Source organism: Lycium barbarum, chromosome 4 (assembly GCF_019175385.1).
Source record: "Lycium barbarum isolate Lr01 chromosome 4, ASM1917538v2, whole genome shotgun sequence".
Classification (NCBI taxonomy): Eukaryota; Viridiplantae; Streptophyta; class Magnoliopsida; order Solanales; family Solanaceae; genus Lycium; species Lycium barbarum.
In genome coordinates, this window is record NC_083340.1 from 66564081 (window position 1) to 66588636 (window position 24556).

The window sequence follows — 24556 nt, forward strand, 5'->3', positions numbered from 1 at the left end:
TTACATTCCTTCCTTCTCAATTTATCTTATTTCCTTCTGTTTTATAATCAATCCTTGATTCTTCGCACAAGGAACAATATTCTCAACTTCACACCTCTTTTTCCTTTAGATTATACTACCTCTGTACAACGCATTCTTCGCATCAAAACTTATCCTGTTCATTCTGATCATCCTCTCTCATCCTTATTGTGTTGATCCTTTTCTAACAATCGTCCTATTTCGTTATTCATCTTTCTGTAGTCTTGGTCTTTTACATCCAGCGAAAGATATCACTTATACCCTTAATTATACAAATCACAAACTACTACTACTTTACCATATCACATTTCCCTAGTTTCCTTTCAAGTTGACTTCCCCCCTTTGTCATTGCTTGCTATCATTTCTATCATTGAGGATCCTCCATGCTGCACTTCCCCTTAACAAGGTCTTATAAGCTTTCTCATCTACTGCCCCATGGTTCGCTTGCTGGTTTCACACTTGCATACACTCTCTATTCATGTAGAACTAGTCACATCTTTAGGATTTTCCTCGCTACACTTTGTATTGCAATTCTTGTTACGTTCTCATTATACCTCGATCATAACCAATTCTATAGGGTGACACTTCTTGATCTCATTCTCAATTCCGCTTATGACATAGAATAAACCTCATGAAGTAAGCATACTAAACCTCTTACTCTTTTTGATTATTCCTATTCCGCTTACCACATAAGTCATCTCACCAATGTATTCACATTCATTATAACCCTTCATATTCGTACCTCTGTATCTGTGACACTGCTGCTTTAGTTTGCTAATAAACTTATCATATCCTTCTCGTGCTTATCCCTCCAATCAATACTTTAGTATTACACTCTATTGGAGTTACCCTTTTTCTTCTATGTCATGCTTTAGTGCTACCAATCTCCTAAATTTACTCTAGCATTTCTCTTTACCGTATCAATGTCGCCCTTATAACTGCCATTACTATCAATTCAACAACATTAGCTCATCTATTATAATCTTCAATGATACTCCTAACTTAATCTCGTCCCGCCCTTACTTTTTGCATAAAATATTTTCTCGTTAGGACATATTGCAAGCTCATATCTTATCTCCTTTAGTAACTCGGAAAATTTCGACAGAGTTTCTTCTATATTTCTTACTATCTCAAAACCTACATGCAGCAAATACCAACAATGCCTCACAGGGCCAATACATATATGTATATATACGACATATCTCAGCCACACAGGGCTCCCACTTTCAAGTAAAAGCACAAAGATGTCTAAACTAACCTAATATAGTACGCTTCGAGATGTACCTGATCCTTTAGCGATCTGCTCTGTTACCTCTTCCTATTTACTTCCTCTTTCATCCTTCAGCTTTGCATTTCAATCATATCTCAATATTCTTACTTTATTCGATCCACATTTTTCGTACTGTTGCTTACCTTTGTTCTGGTTCATTCAATTTGCTTAGTTCACAACTTATAACTGAACTTATCATCAAGAGATACATTTAATCAATTTCTCTATCATATGAACACTGACTTACGTTCACGACAATCAATTCATCATCATAGAATTACATATTTCGATAACGTAGCCTCAACGAAGGGGCTTACCTCCGTAGCTTTCAATGTCATCAATCACTTTCTTCTATCATTACCATTCTTCTGCTGCAATCAGGGGTTAGTATAAGGAATCTCATTTCCTATGGCTTAGTTCTAACACACGATCTTTGAGATGAAAGAAGAGTAACCATCCTAAATGTCCTATAGCCTCCTGTTTATAGATGTGGCGCACAACACACCATAAACAAGACTCTACTAGACACGGCTCGTAGAAACTTCCTAGGACTCAACAGCTCTGATACCACTTTTGTCATGACCCGACTAGGGGCCGCGACGGGTACCCGGGGCTAACCACCGAGCACCGCTCGTTCTATTACTCATCATACTCATTTAACGCTCTTTTATCGCATTTATACTTAAATCATAAGAACATATTTTTTTCATATGGAAACATAAATACTTTTATATACATTGGCCTTTCGGCTATCAAAATCGTATACATATATATATATATATATATATATATATATATATATATATATGCCTAATAGCAACCTCGTGAAATCATATAACCCACACTTCGTATCTACGAGCCTCTAATAGAGTGCTAGAGATATGGACGGGACAGGACCCTGTCGTGCCTAAAGAATATATGTACATAAAATAGTAAATCAATGGCACCTTCGGAATAATGGAGTGCTTTCGAAACTCTGCTTATCGGCTTCTACAAATCTGGGTCTCCTCCCTGCTTACCTGTGGGCATGAACACAGCGTCCAAAGAAAACGGACGTCAATACGAATATTGTACTGAGTATGTAAGGCATGAATGAAATAACCATAATAGAGAATAATAAGACTTAAGATGAAGACATAACCTGCTTAACCTTTTAGGGAGGATACCTTTCATGCCTATATCATATACTACCACGGTACATGTATCATCATAGCTCATTCATAATCGTATCATACATGTATCATAATAACGTATCTGCTCATACACATTAACGTTATCCGCATTCGGCCACGTAGTGGCTCGAAAATATCACATACATACTTTCCGGGCATATCCTACATATATCATATACCTATCAATATCATGTACATATCCATATCGTACACATATTCATATATCATATACATATTCATATCATATACATACCTGGCCAACCAAGGCTTCAGGGTTACACATACCTGGCCAACCAAGGCTTCAGGGTTATACATACCAGGCCCTACCAAGGCTTCAGGGTTATCCGTACCCAACTACAGAGGTGTGTGCGCGTTACATAAATATATACATATTCTACCGGGCCTTATAAGCTCAGGGTTCCATCATAGTCTTACATAGATACAGATACATAATAGCTCATAAGCATTTTTACTATTATCATCACTATCATTATCGTCATCATTATCATCACATATATCTCATCGTCATCATTATCATTACATATATTTCATAAACTTTTCATAACCTTTCATAGAACATACATTAGGATTTAAAGACAATCTATGAGAATCACATCATATTCGTAGCATGAACATCGTAGTAATATCGCATGATAGAATTTATAATCTCTAACTAAGGCTCATCATTACCATCATCGTATCTATGGCACATCTCCTACCTTAATCTCATATGGAACCCCTTATGAACATAGGCTCGTAGCTTTTTGGAACATTGGTCATAGGTCATGTACTAGAGCTTATAGACAATCTATTATAATGTCGGGGTGACATAAAGTCGAGAGCCCCCGATTCCATTATAGAGCATTCATAAGCATTATGCCTCACCTTGAAGGAATTAGCATTTAAGGTAAGTGTAGTCAATGAACAACATCAATGCATCGTAATATGGATCATTAGCCTTGTAGAACCATAATATTATAGGCCTTAGAATCTTTAGACTTAGACTCATCATTATCATTATCGTATTCGTAACATACCTCTTATCTAATCCCATATGGCTATTCATAAACATAGGCTCATAGTTTTCCGGAAGGTAGGAAAGTCATGGAGAGGTAAGGAAAATACTATCATAGGAATCATATAAGGATCATCAGCTTCTTAGGAATATCATATCACGAGCTTTATGACTTCTAGACTTAGATTCATCATCGATTTTGTCATGTTTGTAACGTATCTCTCTTCTTTATCTCATATGATGTTCTTTATACTCATAGATTCATAGTTCCCAATTTGTAGGAAAATCATACAGAGATAGGAGGATTCATACCATAAGATTCATGCCTTAGAAAGAAAGGACTAGCCTTACATACCTCTTTCATTTAACAATTTCGATCGCTTGGTTGTTCTTCTTCAATGCTCACGTTTCTACCTTCAAGAGAATTCGCATTCACATTAGCCAATCGATTATATGAATGTGCCTACTAGAGCTAGATAAAATTGGGCAGCATTTCCTTTGCTTATAAAACCTTTCCCATATTGTATATCAACTCCCAAACATTCATAATAACGTTCACAATATCATAACCATCAATCGTCAGTCATCTACATTACCCTCATTTCACAATTTCACTTCAATTCATCCATAGTCATGGTCATAGTATAATAGCACGTTTTCTTGCATATAATACCTATCCCATGTCCTCAATATCATTTATAACATACTTATAATCACAACATATCAATAATAATGAGTCAATTCAATTTATCACTCAAAATGACACTATTCACACTTTCCTGACCCATTTTCTATATCCTTTTACAATCCAAGTGTTTTAACTTTCAAATACCTTAAACAACATGGAAATACCATAAATCTTACCTTAGATGGTGTAGGAATGAACCTTGGGTGGAAACTCCTCACTTGAGCAAAACCCTAGTTTCTCCTTCCCTTGAATTCCTTGTCTTGGATGAAGTTTAATGAGTTTCTTACATTTGATTCACTTGGTTTGATGTAATTGATCATAATACCCCTTAAATTCTTGTTGGAGAAGTGTAGAGAGATGTTGTAGAGAGAAGGGGTGTGAAGGGAAAATGAAATGGAATGAAACTTGGTCCCTTATTTAATACACAAATCTGTCCCGACACCTTTATACGAACACACATACGGTCCGTACAATTTATACGGTCCGTGTGTGTGACCATATAATGGTTCCAGCGGAGACTCTTCTCTGGAAAAGTTATACCGTATAATGGACCGTACAATCCACAGTTTTTCCGAAAACCATTTTCGTCGACTAGTTTGATCTCCGATCCTTATGGAACCTTCTTAACACTTGTTTATCACTTCATTAACAATCTAGGGGTCGTTAAAACTCTTCTCCAAAGCATCATTAAGTCATCATTAATTCATTATTCGTAAATCCTTTCCGATACATCTCGTATGTCTTGCCTCCTTTTGGCAACTTTCTTCTCTTACTTCGAATGTCTTTGAAATCTCATTTAGAATCATCAAATGTTATTTCTTACTCATCAAAACATCGCATACGTCGTACCCTTCATCAGTCTATTCACTGTGCATGAACGGAAATTTTTTCAAGGTGTAACATTCTCCCCCCCCCCCCCCCTCTTGGGAACATTCGTCCTCGAATGTTAAACTATCCGGGATTCTACGAAAATTTCGCCATATATTTTCCTTCAACTGACCCAGAGTATCATGATCACACTATTCTGGCTTACCTCTTACTCTTATTTTTATGTACCCACTTGGTTTCATTGGCGACGCATTAATACTTGCAAGTCAGATAATCGTTCTTGCGGGATTCGAGTGCATGCACATCTATACATATACAAGTAACCACATTCGTATCCGTATTCATAATCGTACTCATTTACCTATCGTATCCATAGTCATATTCATATGCATATCATTTACATAGCATGCCCAACCACGAAGGTTCGGTCTTTCGCGTGCCCGACCATGGCTATGCTCGGTGATTACATATACTAAAACTCTTTTGTCTATCCGTAGTAACTTATCTCGTCATGCTCTCTTTCTTCCTTTATTTTTCCGTTGATTATCATATCTTATGTTCTACTATAGAAACTCTAAGTCTCTTTCTTCATTGTCGCTTATAAATCGCAATATCATTACTTACGACTTTACCTTTAGTGCCTTTGCCTCTTATTCGGGTATAACATCGCCATCCTTTACAATACCCCTTGAGTTATTTGCTGTCAATGTCACGTGTTTCAAGGTCTTCATGAATGATTTCCCGTACATTCTCAGATGATTGCTCAATTCGTGGTCATTCATTTACTAGTCATTAGACACATTTCTGCATAGCTCTCGCTCTTTGTTTTATAGTCTATATCTGTCGCATCTTAGAGTTCATTATTTCAATCTCTACACTCGTATTCTTTTTACTCGCTTCTCCCCTTTAAGGGTTTTACTTGTACCATTCTCAAATCTATTGCCTCGCCTTCAAATCTTGAATTCATATATCCCTTACTATACTACATCTCATTTATGTTGTTTCCCATCATTTATAACTACGATAATTCATGTGGGAGGTCTTAACATACTCATCTTGCAGTTTTGTAATCAAATAATACAACCGGCATAGCAATCCGAACAAGAATGTATTTTACTTAGCTCATTTGGTCAATGTCTAAATCCCCTCCAATTAACAACTTTTTTCCCCATAGGGATACCCACAAGAGTAGTAGGTATAGTTATTCACACCCTCCATATAATGTCACTTGCCCTCTTCTTTGATGCTCAAAATTCACTTGTAACGTCAGCTTTGTTTTCCAGGACCTAAGTCTCATGCGCAACTAATACTCCTTATGCCTCATACTCTTTTACTATTGTTTTGCACTCAACATTGGTTTCAAAACCAATCATAATCATATTGCATTCGTCGTTGGTGATAGCTTTATTCTGTCATTTTATTATCGTACGGTAAACTCATAACTCATGATCATCTTTTCTTTTCAACTTATTACTTCATATACTCAACTCGTTCTAACTTGGTATAGGATATTCGTAGGAGATGCATCTTATTTTAATCATAACACGACTACTTCTTAAGCGCGCGTCCTTGGCGGCGCATTTCCTTCTCTTTCTAATCCCATTCTTGTTCTTTTACATTCCTTCCTTCTCAATTTATCTTATTTCCTTCTGTTTTATAATCAATCCTTGATTCTTCGCACGAGGAACCTTATTCTCAACTTATCACCGCTTTGTCCATTAGATTATACTACCCCCGTACAATCCATTCTTCGCATCAAAACTTATCCTGTTCATTCTCATCATCCTCTCTCATCCTTATTATGTTGATCCTTTTCTAACAATCGTCCTATTTCGTTATTTATCTTTCTGTAGTCTTGGTCTTTTACATCCAGCGAAATATATCACTTATTCCCTTGATTAAACAAATCACAAACTACTACTACTTTACCATATGACATTTCCCTAGTTTCCTTTCAAGTTGACTTCCCCCCTTTGTCATTGCTTGCTATCATTTCTATCATTGAGGATCCTCTATGTTGGACTTCCCCTTAACAAGGTCTTATAAGCTTTCTCATCTACTGCCCCATGGTTCGCTTGTTGGTTTCACACTTGCATACACTCTCTATTCATATAGAACATGTCACATCTTTAGGCGTTTCCTCGCTACACTTTGTATTGCAATTCTTGTTACGTTCTCATTATACCTCCATCATAACCAATTCTATAGGGTGACACTTCTTGATCTCATTCACAATTCCGCTTATGACATAGAATAAACCTCATGAAGTAAGCATACTCAACTTGTTACTCTTTCTGATTATTCCTATTCCTCTTACCACATAAGTCATCTCACCAATGTATTCACATTTATTATAACCCTTCCTATTCGTACCTCTGTCTCCATTACGCTGCTGCTTTAGTTTGCTAATAAACTTATCGTATCCTTCTCGTGCTTATCCCTCCAATCAATACTTCTGTATCACACTCTATTGGAGTTACCCTTTCTCTTCTATGTCATGCTTTAGTGCTACCAATCTCCTAAATTTACTCTAGCATTTCTCTTTACCGTATCAATGTCTCTCTTATAACTGCCATTACTATCAATTCAACAACATTAGATCATCTATTATAATCTTCAATGATACTCCTAACTTAATCTCGTCCTGCCCTTACTTTTTGTACAACATATTTTCCCGTTAGGACATATTGCAAGCTCATATCTTATCTCCTCTAGATTCTAGGAAAATTTCGATAGATTTTCCTCTATATTTCTTACTATCTCAAAACCTGCACGTAGCAAATACCAACAATGCCTCACAGGGCCAATACATATATGTATATAAACGACATATCTCAGCCACACAGGGCTCCCACTTTCAAGTAGAAGCACAAAGATGTCTAAACTTACCTCATATAGTACGCTTCGAGATGTACCTGATCCTTTAGCGATCTGCTATATTACCTCTTCCTATTTACTTCCTCTTTCGTCCTTCAGCTTTACATTTCAATCATATCTTAATATTCTTACTTTATTCGACGCACATCATTCTTACCTTTGTTCTGATTCATTCAATTTGCTTAGTTCACAACTTATAACTGAACTTATCATCAAGAGATACATTTAATCAATTTCTCTATCATATGAAAACTGACTTACTTTCACGAAAATCAATTCATCATCATAGAATTACATATTTTGATAACGTAGCCTCAACGAAGGGCCTTACCTCCGTAGCTTTCAATGTCATCAATCACTTTCTTCTATCATTACCATTCTTCTGCTGCAATCAAGGGTTAGTATAAGAAATCTCATTTACTATGGCTTAGCTCTATCGCACGATCTTTGAGATGAAAGAAGAGTAACCATACTAAATGTCATGTAGCCTCCTGTTTATAGATGTGGCACGCAACACACCATAAACAAGACTCTACTAGACACGGCTCATAGACACTTCCTAGGACTGAACTGCTCTGATACCACTTTTGTCACGACCTGACTAGGGGCCGCGACGGGTACCCGGGGCTAACAACTGAGCACAACTCGTTCTATTACTCATCATACTTATTTAACGCTCTTTTATCGCATTTATACTTAAATCATAAGAACATCTTTTTTCATATGGAAACATAAATACTTTTGTATGCATTGGCCTTTCGGCTATCAAAATCATATACATATATATATGCCTAATAGCAACCTCGTGAAACCATATAACCCACACTACGTATCTACGAGCCTCTACTAGAGTGCTAGACATATGGACGGGACAGGACCCCAACGTGCCCAAAGAATATATGTACATAAAATAGTAAATCAATGGTACCTCCGGAATAATGGAGTGCTTTCGAAACTGTGCTTATCAGCTTCTCCAAATCTGGGTCTCCTCCCTGCTTACCTGTGGGAATGAACACAGCGTCAAAAGAAAATAGACGTTAGTACAAATATTGTACTGATTATGTAAGGCATGAATGAAATACGCATAATAGAGAATCACAAGACTTAAGATGAAGACATAACCTGCTAAACCTTTTAGGGAGGATACCTTTCATTCCTATATAATATACTACCACGGTACATGTATCATCATAGCTCATACATCATCGTATCATGCATGTATCATAATACCGTATCTGCTCATACACATTAACGTTATCCGCATTCGGCCACGTAGTGGCTCGACAATATCACATATATACTTTACGGGCTTATCCTACATATATCATATACCTATCTATATCATGTACATATCCATATAGTATATATATTCATATATCATATACATATTCATATCATATACATACCTGGCCAACCAAGGCTTCAGGGTTACACATACCTGGCCAATCAAGGCTTCAGGGTTATACATACCTGGCCCTACCAAGGCTTCAGGGTTATCTGTACCCAACTGCAGAGGTATGCGCGTGTTACATAAATATATACATATTATACCTGGCCTTATAATCTCGGGGTTCCATAATAGTCATACATAGATACATATACATAATAGCTCATAAGTATCCTTACTATTATCATCACTATCTTTAATATCATCATTATCATCACATATATCTCATCGTCATCATTATCATTACATATATTTCATAAACTTATATACCTTTCATAGAACATATATTTGGATTTAAAGACAATCTATGAGAATCGCATCGTATTCGTAGCATGAACTTCGTAGTAATATCGCATTATAGACTTTATAATCTCTAACTAAGGCTCATCATTACCATCATCGTATCTATGGCACATCTCATACCTTAATCTCATATGGAACCCCTTATGAACATAGGCTCGTAGCTTTTCGGAACATTGGTCATAGGGCATGTACTAGAGCTTATAGACAATCTATAACAATGTCAGGGTGACATAAGGTCGAGAGCCCCCGATTCCATTATGGAGCATTCATAAGCATTATGCCTCACCTTGAAGGAATTAGCATATAAGGTGAGTGTATTCAATGAACAAGATCAATGGATCGTAATATGGATCATTAGCCTTGTAGAACCATAATATTATAGGCCTTAGAATCTTTAGACTTAGACTCATCATCATCTTTATCGTATTCGTAACATACCTCTTATCTCATCCCATATGGCTATTCATAAACATAGGCTCTTAGTTTTTCGGAAGGTAGGAAATTCATGGAGAGGTAAGGAAAATACTATCATAGGAATCATATAAGGATCATCAGCTTCTTAGGAATATCATATCACGAGCTTTATGACTTCTATACTTAGATTCATCATCGGTATCGTCATGTTCGTAACGTATCTCTTTTCTTTATCTCATATGAAGTTCTTTATACTCGTAGATTCATAGTTCCCAATGTGTAGGAAAATCATAGAGAGATAGGAGGATTCATACCATAAGATTCATGCTTTAGAAATAAAGGACTAGCCTTACATACCTCTTTCATTTAACAATTTCCATCGCTTGGTTGTTCTTCTTCAATGCTCACGTTTCTACCTTCAAGAGAATTCGCATTCACATTAGCCAATCGATTATATGAATGTGCCTACTAGAGCTAGAGAAAATTGGGCAGCATTTCCTTTGCTTATAAAACCTTCCTCATATTGTATATTAACTCCCAAACATTCATAATGACGTTCACAATATCATAACCATCAATCGCCATTCATCTACATTACCCTCATTTCAGAATTTCACTTCAATTCATCCATAGTCATGGTCATAGTGTACTAGCACGTTTTCCTGCATATATTACCTATCCCGTGTCCTCAATATCATTTATAACATACTTATAATCACAACATATCAATAATCATGACTCAATTCAATTTATCACTCAAAATGACACTATTCACACTTTCATGACCCATTTTCTATGTCCTTTTACAATCCAAGTGTTTCAACTTTCAAATACCTTAAACAAAATGGAAATACCCTAAATCTTACCTTGGATGGTCTAGGAATGAACCTTGGGTGGAAACTCCTCACTTGAGCAAAACCCTAGTTTCTCCTTCCCTTGAATTCCTTGTCTTGGATGAACTTTAATGAGTTTCTTACTTTTGATTCACTTGGTTTGATGTAATTGATCATAAATACCCCTTAAATTCTTGTTGGATAAGTGTAGAGAGATGTTGTAGAGAGAAGGGGTGTGAAGGGAAAATGAAATGGAATGAAACCTGGTCCCTTATTTAATACACAAATCTATCCCGACACCTTTATACGGACACACATACGGTCTGTACAATTTATACGGTCCGTGTGGGGGACCGTAAAATGGTTCCAGCGGAGACTCTTCTTTGGACAAGTTATACGGCCAGATCTACGGTCCGTATAATGGACCGTACAATCCACAGTGTTTCCGAAAACCATTTTCGTCGACTCGTTTGATCTCCGATCCTTATGGCGCATTCTTGACACTTGTTTATCACATCATTACCAATCTAGGCGTCGTTATAAATATTCTCCAATGCATCATTAATTCATCGCTAATTCGTTATTCGTAAATCCTTTACGATACATCTCGTATGTCATGCCTCCTCTTGGCAACTTTCTTCTCTTACTTCGAATGTCTTTGAATTTTCATTTAGTATCATCAAATGTTATTTCTTGCTCATCAAAACATCGCATACGTCTTACCCTTCGTCAGTCTATTCACTGTACATGAACGGAAATTTTTTTGAGGTGTAACATTCTCCCCCCCTTGCGAACATTCGTCCTCGAATGTTAAACTATCCGGGACTCTACAAAAATTTCGCCATATATTTTCCTTCAATTGACCCGGAGTATCATGATCACACTATTATTGCTTACCTCTTACTCTTCTTTTTAAGTCCCATTTGGTTTAATTGGCGACGCATAAATACTTGCAAGTCACATAATCGTTCTTGCGGGATTCGAGTGCATGCACATCTATACATATACAAGTATCCACATCTGTATCCGTATTCAAAATCGTACTCATTTACTTATCGTATCCATAGTAATATTCATAATCATGCCAGACCATGAAGGTTTGGTGTTTTGCGTGCCCGACCATGGCTAGGCTCGGTGATTACATATACTAAAACTCTTTTGTCTATCCGTACTAACATATCTCGTCATACTCTATTTCTTCCTTTATTTTTCCCTTGATTATCATATCTTATGTTCTACTATAGAAACTTTAAGTCTCTTTCTTCATTGTCGCTAATAAATCGAAATATCATTACTTACGACTTTACCTTTAGTTCCTTTTCCTCTTATTCGGGTATAACATCGCCATCCTTTACAATACCCCTTGAGTTACTTGCTCTCAATGTCACGTGGTTCAAGGTCTTCATGAATGATTTCCCGTACAGTCTCAGGTGCTTGCTCAATCCGTGTTCATTCATCTACTAGTCATTACACTCATTTCTGCATAGCTCTGGCTCTTTGTTTTATAGTATATATCTGTTGCAACTTAGAGTTCGTTATTTCAATCTCTACACTCGTATTCTCTTTACTCGCTTCCCCCCTTTAAGGGTTTTACTTGTACCATTCTCAAATCTGTTGCCTCACCTTCAAATCTTAAATTCATATATCACTTACTATACTACATCTCATTTATGTTGTTTCCCATCATTTATAACTACGATAATTCATGTGGGAGGTCTTAACATACTTATCTTGCAGTTTTGTAATCAAATAATACAACCGGCATAGCAATCCGAACAAGAATGTATTTTACTTAGCTCATTTGGTCAATGTCTAAATTTGCTCCAATTAACAACTTTTTGCCCCATAGGAATGCCCACAAGAGTAGTAGGTATAGTTATCCACACCCTCCATATAATGTCACTTGCCCTCTTCTTCGATGCTTAAAATTCACTTGTAACGTCAGCTTTGTTTTCCAGGACCTAAGTCTCATGCGCAACTAATAATCCTTATGCCTCATACTCTTTTACTCTTGTTTTGCACTCAACATTGGTTTCAAAACCAATCATAATCATTTTGCATTCGTCGTTGGTGATAGCTTTATTCTGTCGTTTTATTATGGTACGGTAAACTCATAACTCATGATCATCTTTTCTTTTCAACTTATTACTTCATATACTCAACTCGTTCTAACTTGGTATAGGATATTCGTAGGAGATGCATCTTCTTTTAATCATAACACGACTACTTCTTAAGCGCGCGTACTTGGCGGCGCATTTCCTTTTCTTTCTAATCCCATTCTTGTTCTTTTACATTCCTTCCTTCTCAATTTATCTTATTTCCTTCTGTTTTATAATCAATCCTTGATTCTTCGCACGAGGAACCTTATTCTCAACTTAGCACCGCTTTGTCCTTTAGATTATACTACCTCTGTACAATCCATTCTTCGCATCAAAACTTATCCTATTCATTCTGATCATCCTCTCTCATCCTTATTGTGTTGATTCTTTTCTAACAATCGTCCTATTTCGTTATTTATCTTTCTGTAGTCTTGGTCTTTTACATCCAGAGAAAGATATCACTTATTCCCTTGATTATACAAATCACAAACTACTACTACTTTACCATATCACATTTCCCTAGTTTCCTTTCAAGTTGACTTCCCCCCTTTGTCATTGCTTGCTATCATTTCTATCATTGAGGATCCTCTATGATGGACTTCCCCTTAACAAGGTCTTATAAGCTTTCTCATCTACTGCCCCATGGTTCGCTTGTTGGTTTCACACTTGCATACACTCTCTATTCATATAGAACATGTCACATCTTTAGGCGTTTCCTCGCTACAATTTGTATTGCAATTCTTGTTACGTTGTCATTATACCTCGATCATAACCAATTCTATAGGGTGACACTTCTTGATCTCATTCACAATTCTGCTTATGACATAGAATAAACCTCATGAAGTAAGAATACTCAACCTGTTGCTCTTTCTGATTATTCCTATTCCGCTTACCACATAATTCATCACACCAGTGTATTCACATTCATTATAACCCTTCATATTCGTACCTCTGTCTCCGTGACGCTGCTGCTTTAGTTTTCTAATAAACTTATTGTATCCTTTTCGTGCTTATCCCTCCAATCAATACTTCAGTATCACACTCTATTGGAGTTACCCTTTCTCTTCGATGTCGTGCTTTAGTGCTACCAATCTCCTAAATTTACTCTAGCATTTCTCTTTACCGTATCAATGTCGCTCTTATAACTGTCATTACTATCAATTCAACAACATTAGCTCATCTATTATAACCTTCAATGATACTCCTAACTTAATCTTGTCCTGCCCTTACTTTTTGCACAACATATTTTCCTGTTAGGACATATTTCATGCTCATACCTGGCCCTACCAAGGCTTCAGGGTTACACATACCTGGCCAACCAAGGCTTCAGGGTTATACATACCTGGCCCTACCAAGGCTTCAGGGTTATCTGTACCCAACTGCAGAGGTGTGCGCGTGTTACATAAATATATACATATTCTACCTGGCCTTATAATCTCGGGGTTCCATAATAGTCATACATAGATACATATACATAATAGCTCATAAGTATCCTTACAATTATCATCACTATCTTTAATGTCATCATTATCATCACATATATCTCATCGTCATCATTATCATCACATATATCTCATCGTCATCATTATCATTACACATATTTCATAAACTTATCATAACCTTTCATAGAACATATATTTGGATTTAAAGACAATCTATGAGAATCGCATTGTATTCGTAGCATGAACTTCGTAGTAATATTGCATTATAGACTTTATAATCTCTAACTAAGGCTCATCATTACCATCATCGTATCTATGGCACATCTCCTACCTTAATCTCATATGGAACCCCTTATGAACATAGGCTCGTAGCTTTTCGGAACATTGGTCATAGGGCATGTACTAGAGCTTATAGACAATCTATAACAATGTCAGGGTGACATAAGGTCGAGAGCCCCCGATTCCATTATGGAGCATTCATAAGCATTATGCCTCACCTTGAAGGAATTAGCATATAAGGTGAGTGTATTCAATGAACAAGATCAATGGATCGTAATATGGATCATTAGCCTTGTAGAACCATAATATTATAGGCCTTAGAATCTTTAGACTTAGACTCATCATCATCTTTATCGTATTCGTAACATACCTCTTATCTCATCCCATATGGGTATTCATAAACATAGGCTCTTAGTTTTTCGGAAGGGAGGAAATTCATGGAGAGGTAAGGAAAATACTTTAATAGGAATCATATAAGGATCATCAGCTTCTTAGGAATATCATATCACGAGCTTTATGACTTCTAGACTTAGATTCATCATCGGTATCTTCATGTTCGTAACGTATCTCTTTTCTTTATCTCATATGAAGTTCTTTATACTCGTAGATTCATAGTTCCCAATGTGTAGGAAAATCATAGAGAGATAAGAGGATTCATACCATAAGATTCATGCCTTAGAAAGAAATAACTAGCCTTACATACCTCTTTCGTATAACAATTTCCATCGCTTGGTTGTTCTTCGTCAATGCTCAGGTTTATACCTTCAAGAGAATTCGCGTTCACATTAGCCAATCGATTATATGAATGTGCCTACTAGAGCTAGAGAAAATTGAGCAGCATTTCGTTTGCTTATAAAACCTTTCCCATATTGTATATCAACTCCCAAACATTCATAATAACGTTCACAATATCATAACCATCAATCGTCATTCATCTACATTACCCTCATTTCATAATTTCACTTCAATTCATCCATAGTCATGTTCATAGTATACTAGCACGTTTTCTTGCATATAATACTTATCCCGTGTCCTCAATATCATTTATAACATACTTATAATCACAACATATCAATAATCATGACTCAATTCAATTTATCACTCAAAATGACACTATTCACACTTTCATGACCCATTTTCTATGTCCATTTACAATCCAAGTGTTACAACTTTCAAATACCTTAAACAACATGGAAATACCCTAAATCTTACCTTCGATGGTGTAGGAATGAACCTTGGTTGGAAACTCCTCACTTGAGCAAAACCCTAGTTTCACCTTCCCGTGAATTCCTTGTCTTGGATGAACTTTAATGAGTTTCTTACATTTGATTCACTTGGTTTGATGTAATTGATCATAAATAACCCTTAAATTCTTGTTGGAGAAGTGTAGAGAGATGTTGTAGAGAGAAGGCGTGTGAAGGGAAAATTAAATGGAATGAAACTTGGTCCCTTATTTAATACACAAATCTATCCCGACATCTTTATACGGACACACATTCGGTCCGTACAATTTATACGGTCTGTGTGTGTGACCGTATAATGGTTCCAGCAGAGACTCTTCTCTGGACAAGTTATACGGCCACATGTACGGTCCGTATCTTTTGTATGGTCCGTATAATGGACCGTACAATCCACAGTTTTTCCGAAAATCATTTTCGTCAACTCGTTTGATCTCCGATCCTTATGGAACCTTCTTGACACTTGTTTATCACTTCATTAACAATCTAGGGGTCGTTATAACTCTTCTCCAAAGCATCATTAAGTCATCGTTAATTTTTTATTCGTAAATCCTTTCCGATACATCTCGTATGTCCTTCCTCCTCTTGGCAACTTTCTTCTCTTACTTCGAATGTCTTTGAAATCTCATTTAGAATCATCAAATGTTATTTCCTACTCATCAAAATATCGCATACGTCGTACCCTTCGTCAGTCTGTTCACTGTGCATGAACGAAAATTTTTCCGAGATGTAACACTTAAGCTTTAACTTCGGTGGTTCGATGACCGAAGGCTTTGCTGGAGGAGTTGTTCTATTTTCTAGATCTAGATTCATCTTCTTTGGGTGGTACAAATATGAACCCAACCCAACAAGCGAATTAACCGTCTCCACATAACTTTCCATGTCTTTAGCATCAATGTTTACAAGAATATCAACCAGAGCTTCGCCCAAACTTTCTTCTTCCGTCTTGAACTCCACTGTTTCATCAACAACATCAAAAGAATCAATCACCGAAATGCTCTCATATGCACTTGGTAACCTCCCCTTGCTTGCCTAAAAAGTAACTTTCTAATCATTGACACGAAACTTGATTTCATTTTTATCCCCAAAATAATAGGAATGTCCCGATCAACAGCACAGTCAAGAATCAAAAAATATGTGGGTAACATAAATTTACCAACCCGCACAAGGACATCATCAACCACGCCAACAGGTTTCTTAATGGATCTATCAGCCATCTATAACCTCATAGTAGTCGTCCTTGGCGTCCCTAAAACTAATTGCTTGTATATAGCAAGTGGCATCAAATTAATACCTCCCCCCCCCCAATTAACGCACAAAGCACGAGAAAAATCATGGTGCCTAACAGAAGCAAGAAATGGTGAACGCCTCAGGATCGCCCTGCTTCAGGACAGTAGTTGCTGAAATGATGGAACTCACAGTGTGAGTCAAACTCACAGTTTCATGTTGCACTATTTTCTTCTTGGTCAGCAGGTCCTTAAAATATTTAGCAAAATCGGGCATCTCCTTGACAGCTTCCAAGAAGGGAAAATTCAGAGATAACTGCTTTAGATGATTATAGAATTTTTTGAACTTAGCAGCTTCCTTCTTCTTCACCAACCTATGAGGAAAGGGAGGTTGGCGAAGAGCCCCTTTCACAGTTTGCTTGCTCTTGTCATCAGCCTCCTTCAAAATCTCTGGAATATCAGCAACCTTCTCGTCAGTAGGATTCTCATCAACAATAATTGGTGCGTCAGACTGCACCTCTTCCTATTCATCTATCGGTTCAAGCTCAACAACTTTCTTTTCAGCACCTTGGAGTATTTTACCACTCCGAGACTGACGGCAAACACCCGGTCTACACCGCCTCTCCATTATTTGAATTTGAAAGAGTGTCACTAGGAAATCCTCCCTTCTTAGGAGGGTGCTTCTCTCTAGAAATATCACGCATCTGTGACTCGAGCTTCTGAATAGCTTTTGTATAGGAACCCACTGTCTTTGCTAGCCCCAATAATGTTCTTTCTGAGTTTGGTTGGTTAGCCAGAACCTTCTCAAGCATTGCTTCAACCCTCGAACTACCATGCTCTGTTGATTGCCCTTTCAGTGGTACATAAATATTGGAACTCTTGTTGCCAAAATTGATGCTGTTGTTGTAGCTCCCTTGGTTCGCACCACAATAATTATTATTGTAGTTCCTTGAGTTGTTGTAAGTGCCCTGACCCTGCTGAGGTCTTCATTGATTCAGATTCTGGTAACCACCTTGGTAGTTCTGCCTTTGATAACCCCCTAGGGAATTATTCACATAGTTGGAATCTTCAACCCGCATAAGAGGTCCCTCGTGAAATGGGCCCTCTTAGTTCTGGTACATCCCTTTCGGCATACCTGAATCATCCTCACAAACGTTTACTTTCTTAATCTGGGTCTCATCAAACTTCTTAGTTAGCAAGGAAATATTTGTTGCAAGTTCAGCCAATGTCTGTTGGGTATCTTGATTCTCCTTTACCATATTCTTGATCATGACACTACCATAAGGCACCACATCAGCATTGTTTGAGTGCCAAGCCTGATTGTGCTTAGTCAGCCTGTCAAGTATGATTGTCACTCATCGGTAAGACTTATTCATAAAATTACCATCAGCTGCATTATTTGCAATTGATTGCGTTACTGGATACAGCCCTCGATCGAACTTCCATTAATATGATCTCCAAAAACCATGATTGTGAATTTTCTGCAAATACTCTTGAAATCTCTCCCAAGCTTCATATAATTGTTCCCCCAGTCGTTGCTTAAATTTATAGATCTTGTCACGAATCTCAGCCTTCTTTCTAGGAGGGTACCATTGCTTGAGGAAGACTGCTACCATCTCTGCCCATGTAGTAATAGAATTCTGGGGCAGCTTCTCTAACCATGCTTTTTCATCTCCAGCTAAGGAATATTTGAATAATCTCAGCGAAATAGCACCTTGTGGAACGTTGTTTTGGATGTGATTAGCACACACATCCACAAAATTCTGCAAATGACGTTAAGGGTCATTATCGATAGAGTTTCGAAAGTATCCCTCAAGCTTCAACAACTGGTGTAAAGAGGAGTAAATTTTTACGCTTGGAGCTCCAACTCTAGGATGAAAAATAGCAGATGCATAGTCCTCCCCAGGAACAAGATCAGAGAAAACATTCTCGTCATCTGATTCGTTCGCCTGATTATTCAATCGATTCCTTTGGTTACCAACAAGTTGGTTTTGCTGATTCTGATTCATGTTCACCTGGTTTACAAGGAATAGCAAACAAGATGTGATGGAATAAGCAAAAGACTTCAATCAAAGCAAAAACTATTTAGTAATTTCAAAACCGTACTCCCCGGCAACGACGTCAAAATTTGATATGCTCAAATTACACCTTTAATTAGCGTAAAGCGGACGATGTCAAATATAGTAACCCAACAAGGTTGGAGTCAAATCCCACAGGGAATATGCTGTGAAAAGGTTACTAAACTTGTAGAATGCTTAATTTAGATCTAATGTCTTAATCCGATGATGTTTGTAAAAGTTGGTTGTTTATGACTAATAGCTAACTAATTGCTTTGGATTGTAATTTATAATAAAAGAAACCAAGGTTTTGTCCCCTTTAGATGATGTGTATGATCATGGGTATTGCTCTCCATATATGTCTAATGGATCGTTTGTATCGATGCACTTAACCTCTATGTGAATCTAGACTACTTCCCAATGAGAGAAGAATATTTCCTTTTATGCTTTTTCCAAAGATAAGAAAGTATGCATGAAGAATGGTTAATTATCCCAAGTAAGTTCCTCTTATCCCTAAGTGAATTTATTAAATAACATCTAAAGCCTTGAGTTCTTTCTATTTGTTCTTACCAAACCCTAGTGATTTTTCCAAATAAACCCATGTTTTATGGCATTAGCTAATGTTTTCAACCACTAACTATATGATGAAAATGAGGAACAAATAAACCCAAATAATCCATTATGCATATATCGCTCACATCCCCAATCACAGAACACCCATCATTGGGTTCACAACCCTAGTAAGGAAATTTAGCTACTCATAGAAGAAAAAGAACAATAAGAAATAATTGAGATCATAATGCTTACGAATGATTGCTTGGAATTGAAGAGAAATTAATTGCAATTGTTTGGAATCCCAAAAACTTCAAAAACTATGAGTATTTAGTGCTAAGTAAAATAAAACTGAAATCTGGTGAATTGTAGCCAACAAGAACCCTACATCATGTATTTATAAGGGTCTAAATTGTGCAAAATATGTTTGAAAAAATTGCCCCCGACGGACCAATGTACGGACCGTAAATATTATACGGTCTGTAGAATGGGTTTATGGTCTCTGTATAATCCTCTTCAGTCGCCACATATACTTTCTAATTTTATGGACCGTATCTATTATACGGTCCGTGCAACTGGTCCGTAAAATCTTCTTCCCTTTGAAACTTCGCTGGAACCAATGTAAGGTGGGATCTACGGACCGTAAATAATGTATGGTCCATACTTCTACCTTGACTTCCTCCTTTATGTCTGAGGCCTTTCTGTTATGCATCTATGGTAGTATCGATGGATCACAAATATCATACGGTCCGTATGTTGCTCCATACAAGTCAGGCTTTAGTTATTTTTCTTTCTTTGAACATGTTTTTAAACTATTTTCCACGACTTGCTCCAAAATATGTTAAATACCTGCAACATATCACAAACACATTAAAAAGACCATGAATTTCTCAAAAACAAGTAAAACTAATAGCCAAAAGGCATCGAATATGCCATAATTTCATGGCACATCACGGACTGAACCGGACGCCCTAAATACACCTGAGAACTCTGACTTCTAGAGAAGGAGTTGCTGAAATTTCCACCCTTTCGGGCCTTCTTCTCTGCTTGCTTTGCATAACCTTCCTGTATAATCCCTTCAACAACACAAACATGCTCCACTACCTTCTAGAATGAAGCCCCAGTGGCTACAAGATGAAGAGCTGATAGCTAAAGTCCAGTGTTCAATATTTTCAGAAAATATCTGATCCTCTCCTCCTTAACAGGCAGCAATTGAAGAGCATATCGGGACAAGGAATAAAATTGGGACTCATAAATAGAAATAGACGAGTTCCCTTGATCAATATTAGCAAACTCATCCTTCTTCCTGTCTCTCAAAGTATGCGGAACATGCTTCTCTAAAAACACGGAATAGAACTGAACCCACGTCAACAGAGGTAACCCAGCTAGCCTGCACTCCACATATGCCCTCCACCACAACTTAGCATCACCCAGAAACTGAAAAGTCACAAACTCAACACCATACTAGTCTACTGCCCCCATCTTATGGAGCCTCTCATGACAGTCTATAATGAACTTGTACGCATCTTGTTACATCTCGGAGATTTTGGATTGTTGTCTTGTGAGTAGACTAATGTGAGCTTAAGATGAACACGAGGTTCTTATGAGATTAAGGAGAGTATATAATATTTTTAAGAGCATGCTATAAGATTTTGAAGTTATATGAATCGATGGAACTAACTTTGTTGAAGGAAGTGAAATGTAAGTCATGTTTGTAAGAGTTTTCGCGATAGTTGATTCAACACGTATTTAATGATGTCTTGAGGGGCTGTTATAGGGCCTCTTAGATGATTAATGAAGTGTTTCATAAGTACCAAGAAGGTTCCATAAGGATTGGAAGTCAAACGAATCGACGAGGATGAGTTTCGGGAATTTCTAGTTTGTACGGCCATTTGTGTGGACCGCATAAATTATACGGTCAGTATAATGGTCCGTAGAATACTTCCAGAGAGGGGTGACTCAGTGGTGAGATTTTACGCTCCAATTATAAGGACCGTATAAATTATATGGCCCGTATAATTCGCCGTATATCCGGGTCGGGCAAGAATTATTTTTGTTAAATATGGCCACCCTTGTTAATTGTATCATTTCCCACACTTCCTCCAAGCTCTCCAAAGCTCCAAAACCCTTATCCAATCATATTACACCCAAAACCAAGAGAAAACAAAGATCAAATAGCAAGAATTAAGGTGTTCCTGTGTTGAAAGGCTCATTAGGGTTAATAGACTTCAAGAATAACTTGGGTGTTGATTCTAGGGTTTTCATACAAGTTGATAACTTACTATAAATCTCATTCTTATGAGATAAAAGGTTAGTTGTCATGCTTATTTCATGTTATGAAGAATGCTAGTTGTTGAACAACTTGGGTAGAAGGAGAAAGTAGAAGATGAGGACTAAATATAGTTTTCATGATGTTTTTGAGTAGTAAGACAACTTGAATCACGATTCTAAGTATGATATGGATATATTCTTGTTATAAAACGTAATAATGATGATGAGGAAGCGTTGTATGAAAATGTGCTAAGGGTTGGTGTGAAGTTCTTATTATAAGTTGTATATGAGAATGCATTTTGGAGACTTAATGGATCTGATTACTTCATTATGATATGCTGGATGTTATTATGGTTGTTTGGGAGTTGTTTTATATTATGGTGGAAGTCTATGGAATAGGGGAAATGCTGCCCAATTTTCGTTAATTCGTGAATTGTTCTAGTTTGAATTTAAGAGTATCTTTAAGGCTTAACCAAGGTATGAATCCTTTTAAATGCAGATTTCTCAAGCTTTGGCGGTGAACGTCAAGTAGTTAAGAATACATAGAGGTATGTAAGGCTAACCCTTCTTTCATTAAAGCATGATCCCATTGTTATATACCTTCACATGAGTTCCATATTTCCTTCCAAAATGGACTCATCCCTAGAATTACTAAGGCTCATGATTCTTGATTATCTCATGATACCATTGGTTTCATCCTCTAATAGTTGAACTTCTAAGGAAGGATATAACTAAGTAATAACGATGATGATGATGTTGACGATACGTACATACCTATATATATATATATATATATCAAAGTATAATTATTAAGAACACCGAGCTTATATGGCCGAGTATGATATCTATCGCGCGCACACCACGGCAGTTGGGTACAGATAACACTGAGCCTTTGTGGGGCAAGGTACATATAACACTGAATTTTGTTATGGTCGGGTACGTAAGACACCGAACCTCTATGGTCGGGTATGGTACTACTATATGTATAAATGTATGAAATGGAAGTTTCCCATTAGAAAGAGGGTAAGTAAATATGACGAACGTCGCTAGAGGTATAAATGGCTCTATCCTCCAATGACTCATCTATCTTATGTTATTTCTCATGCTTTAATTATGCTATTGATTATGCTTTAGATACTCAGTACATTATTCGTACTGACGTCCTTTTGTTTGTGGACGTTATGTCATGCCTGCAGGTGGTCAGGGAGATAGACTTGATCCTTAAGCTGCTTATCCAGGGATTGCTTAGAGGCGCTTCATTTGATCCGGAGCTGCAGCTGTGGGTACTATTCTTTTGTGTATATATATGGGCATGGCGGGGCCCTGTCCTTTCCTTATGATAATGTTTCATACAATTCTTAGAGGCTCGTAGACAGTTATGTGCAGTAGATGTCTTTTGCCTTGTCGGCTCATACTTTTGGTATATTATTTTGTTAGCTTTGTCATCTTGTGTATATGTATATGGGCATAGTTGTTGGAATTGATATATATGAAGGTGTTTTAGCTGTGGAAAATGGCATTAGTGAGGCATAGAATTGTTAATAAGCCATGTGGCTCACCTAGATATGAATGTGAATGTACGATGAGAGGTGCCTGGTGGGTTAGCTCCGGGTGCCCATCATGGCCCTCCGGTTGGATTGTGACAAAAGTGATATCAGAGCAGTTCCATCCTAGGTTATGTTTATGAGTCGTGTCCAGTAGAGTCTTGTTTATGGTGTGTTGTGTGCCACACTTATAAATAGGAGGCTACAGGCATTTTAGGAATAAATGACCTTCTTTCTTCATAGATCGTGCGATAGAGCTATGATATAAGGATTTCCCTTTCCTTAACCGTGTGCTATGTATTTCAGAAATGCCTGTAAAGACAAAAGCTACGACAACCAAAAAGAGGAAGGACTTGCTTGAGAACGACTTTATTAGGCCTAGTTCCTCCCCGTAGGGAGCACCCATACTATTTTTAAGGAAGAAAGGGGACTCCTTACGGATGTGTATTGACTACAAACTACTGAATAAGGTGACGATCAAGAATAAATATCCGCTGCCCAATATTGATGATTTATTTGATCAATTACAGGGTACCAAGTTGTTCTCAAAAATATATTCGAGATCCGGGTATCATCAGGTGAGAGTTAGGGAGAGAGATATTCCTAAGACGACCTTCAGAAGGAGATATGGTCATTTTGAGTTTCGGGTAATGTCATTTGGGCTAACTAATGCGCCGGTAGTATTCATGGATTTGATGAACAATGTGATCAGGCCTTTCCTAGATTTATTTGTGATCATATTTATTGATGATATCCTGGTATATTCTCGGTCCGAGATAGATCATGCGGATCATTTACGTATTGTCCTTAAGATTCTCCAAACTCGAGAGCTATTTGCAAAATTTTCGAAGTGTGAATTTTTGGCTGAAATCAGTGACCTTTTTGGGGCATATTATTTCAGTCGATGGCATTTGGGTAGATGCCCAAAAGATTGAGGTCGTGAAGACTTGGCCAAGGCCTACAACACCTACAGAGGTTCGTAG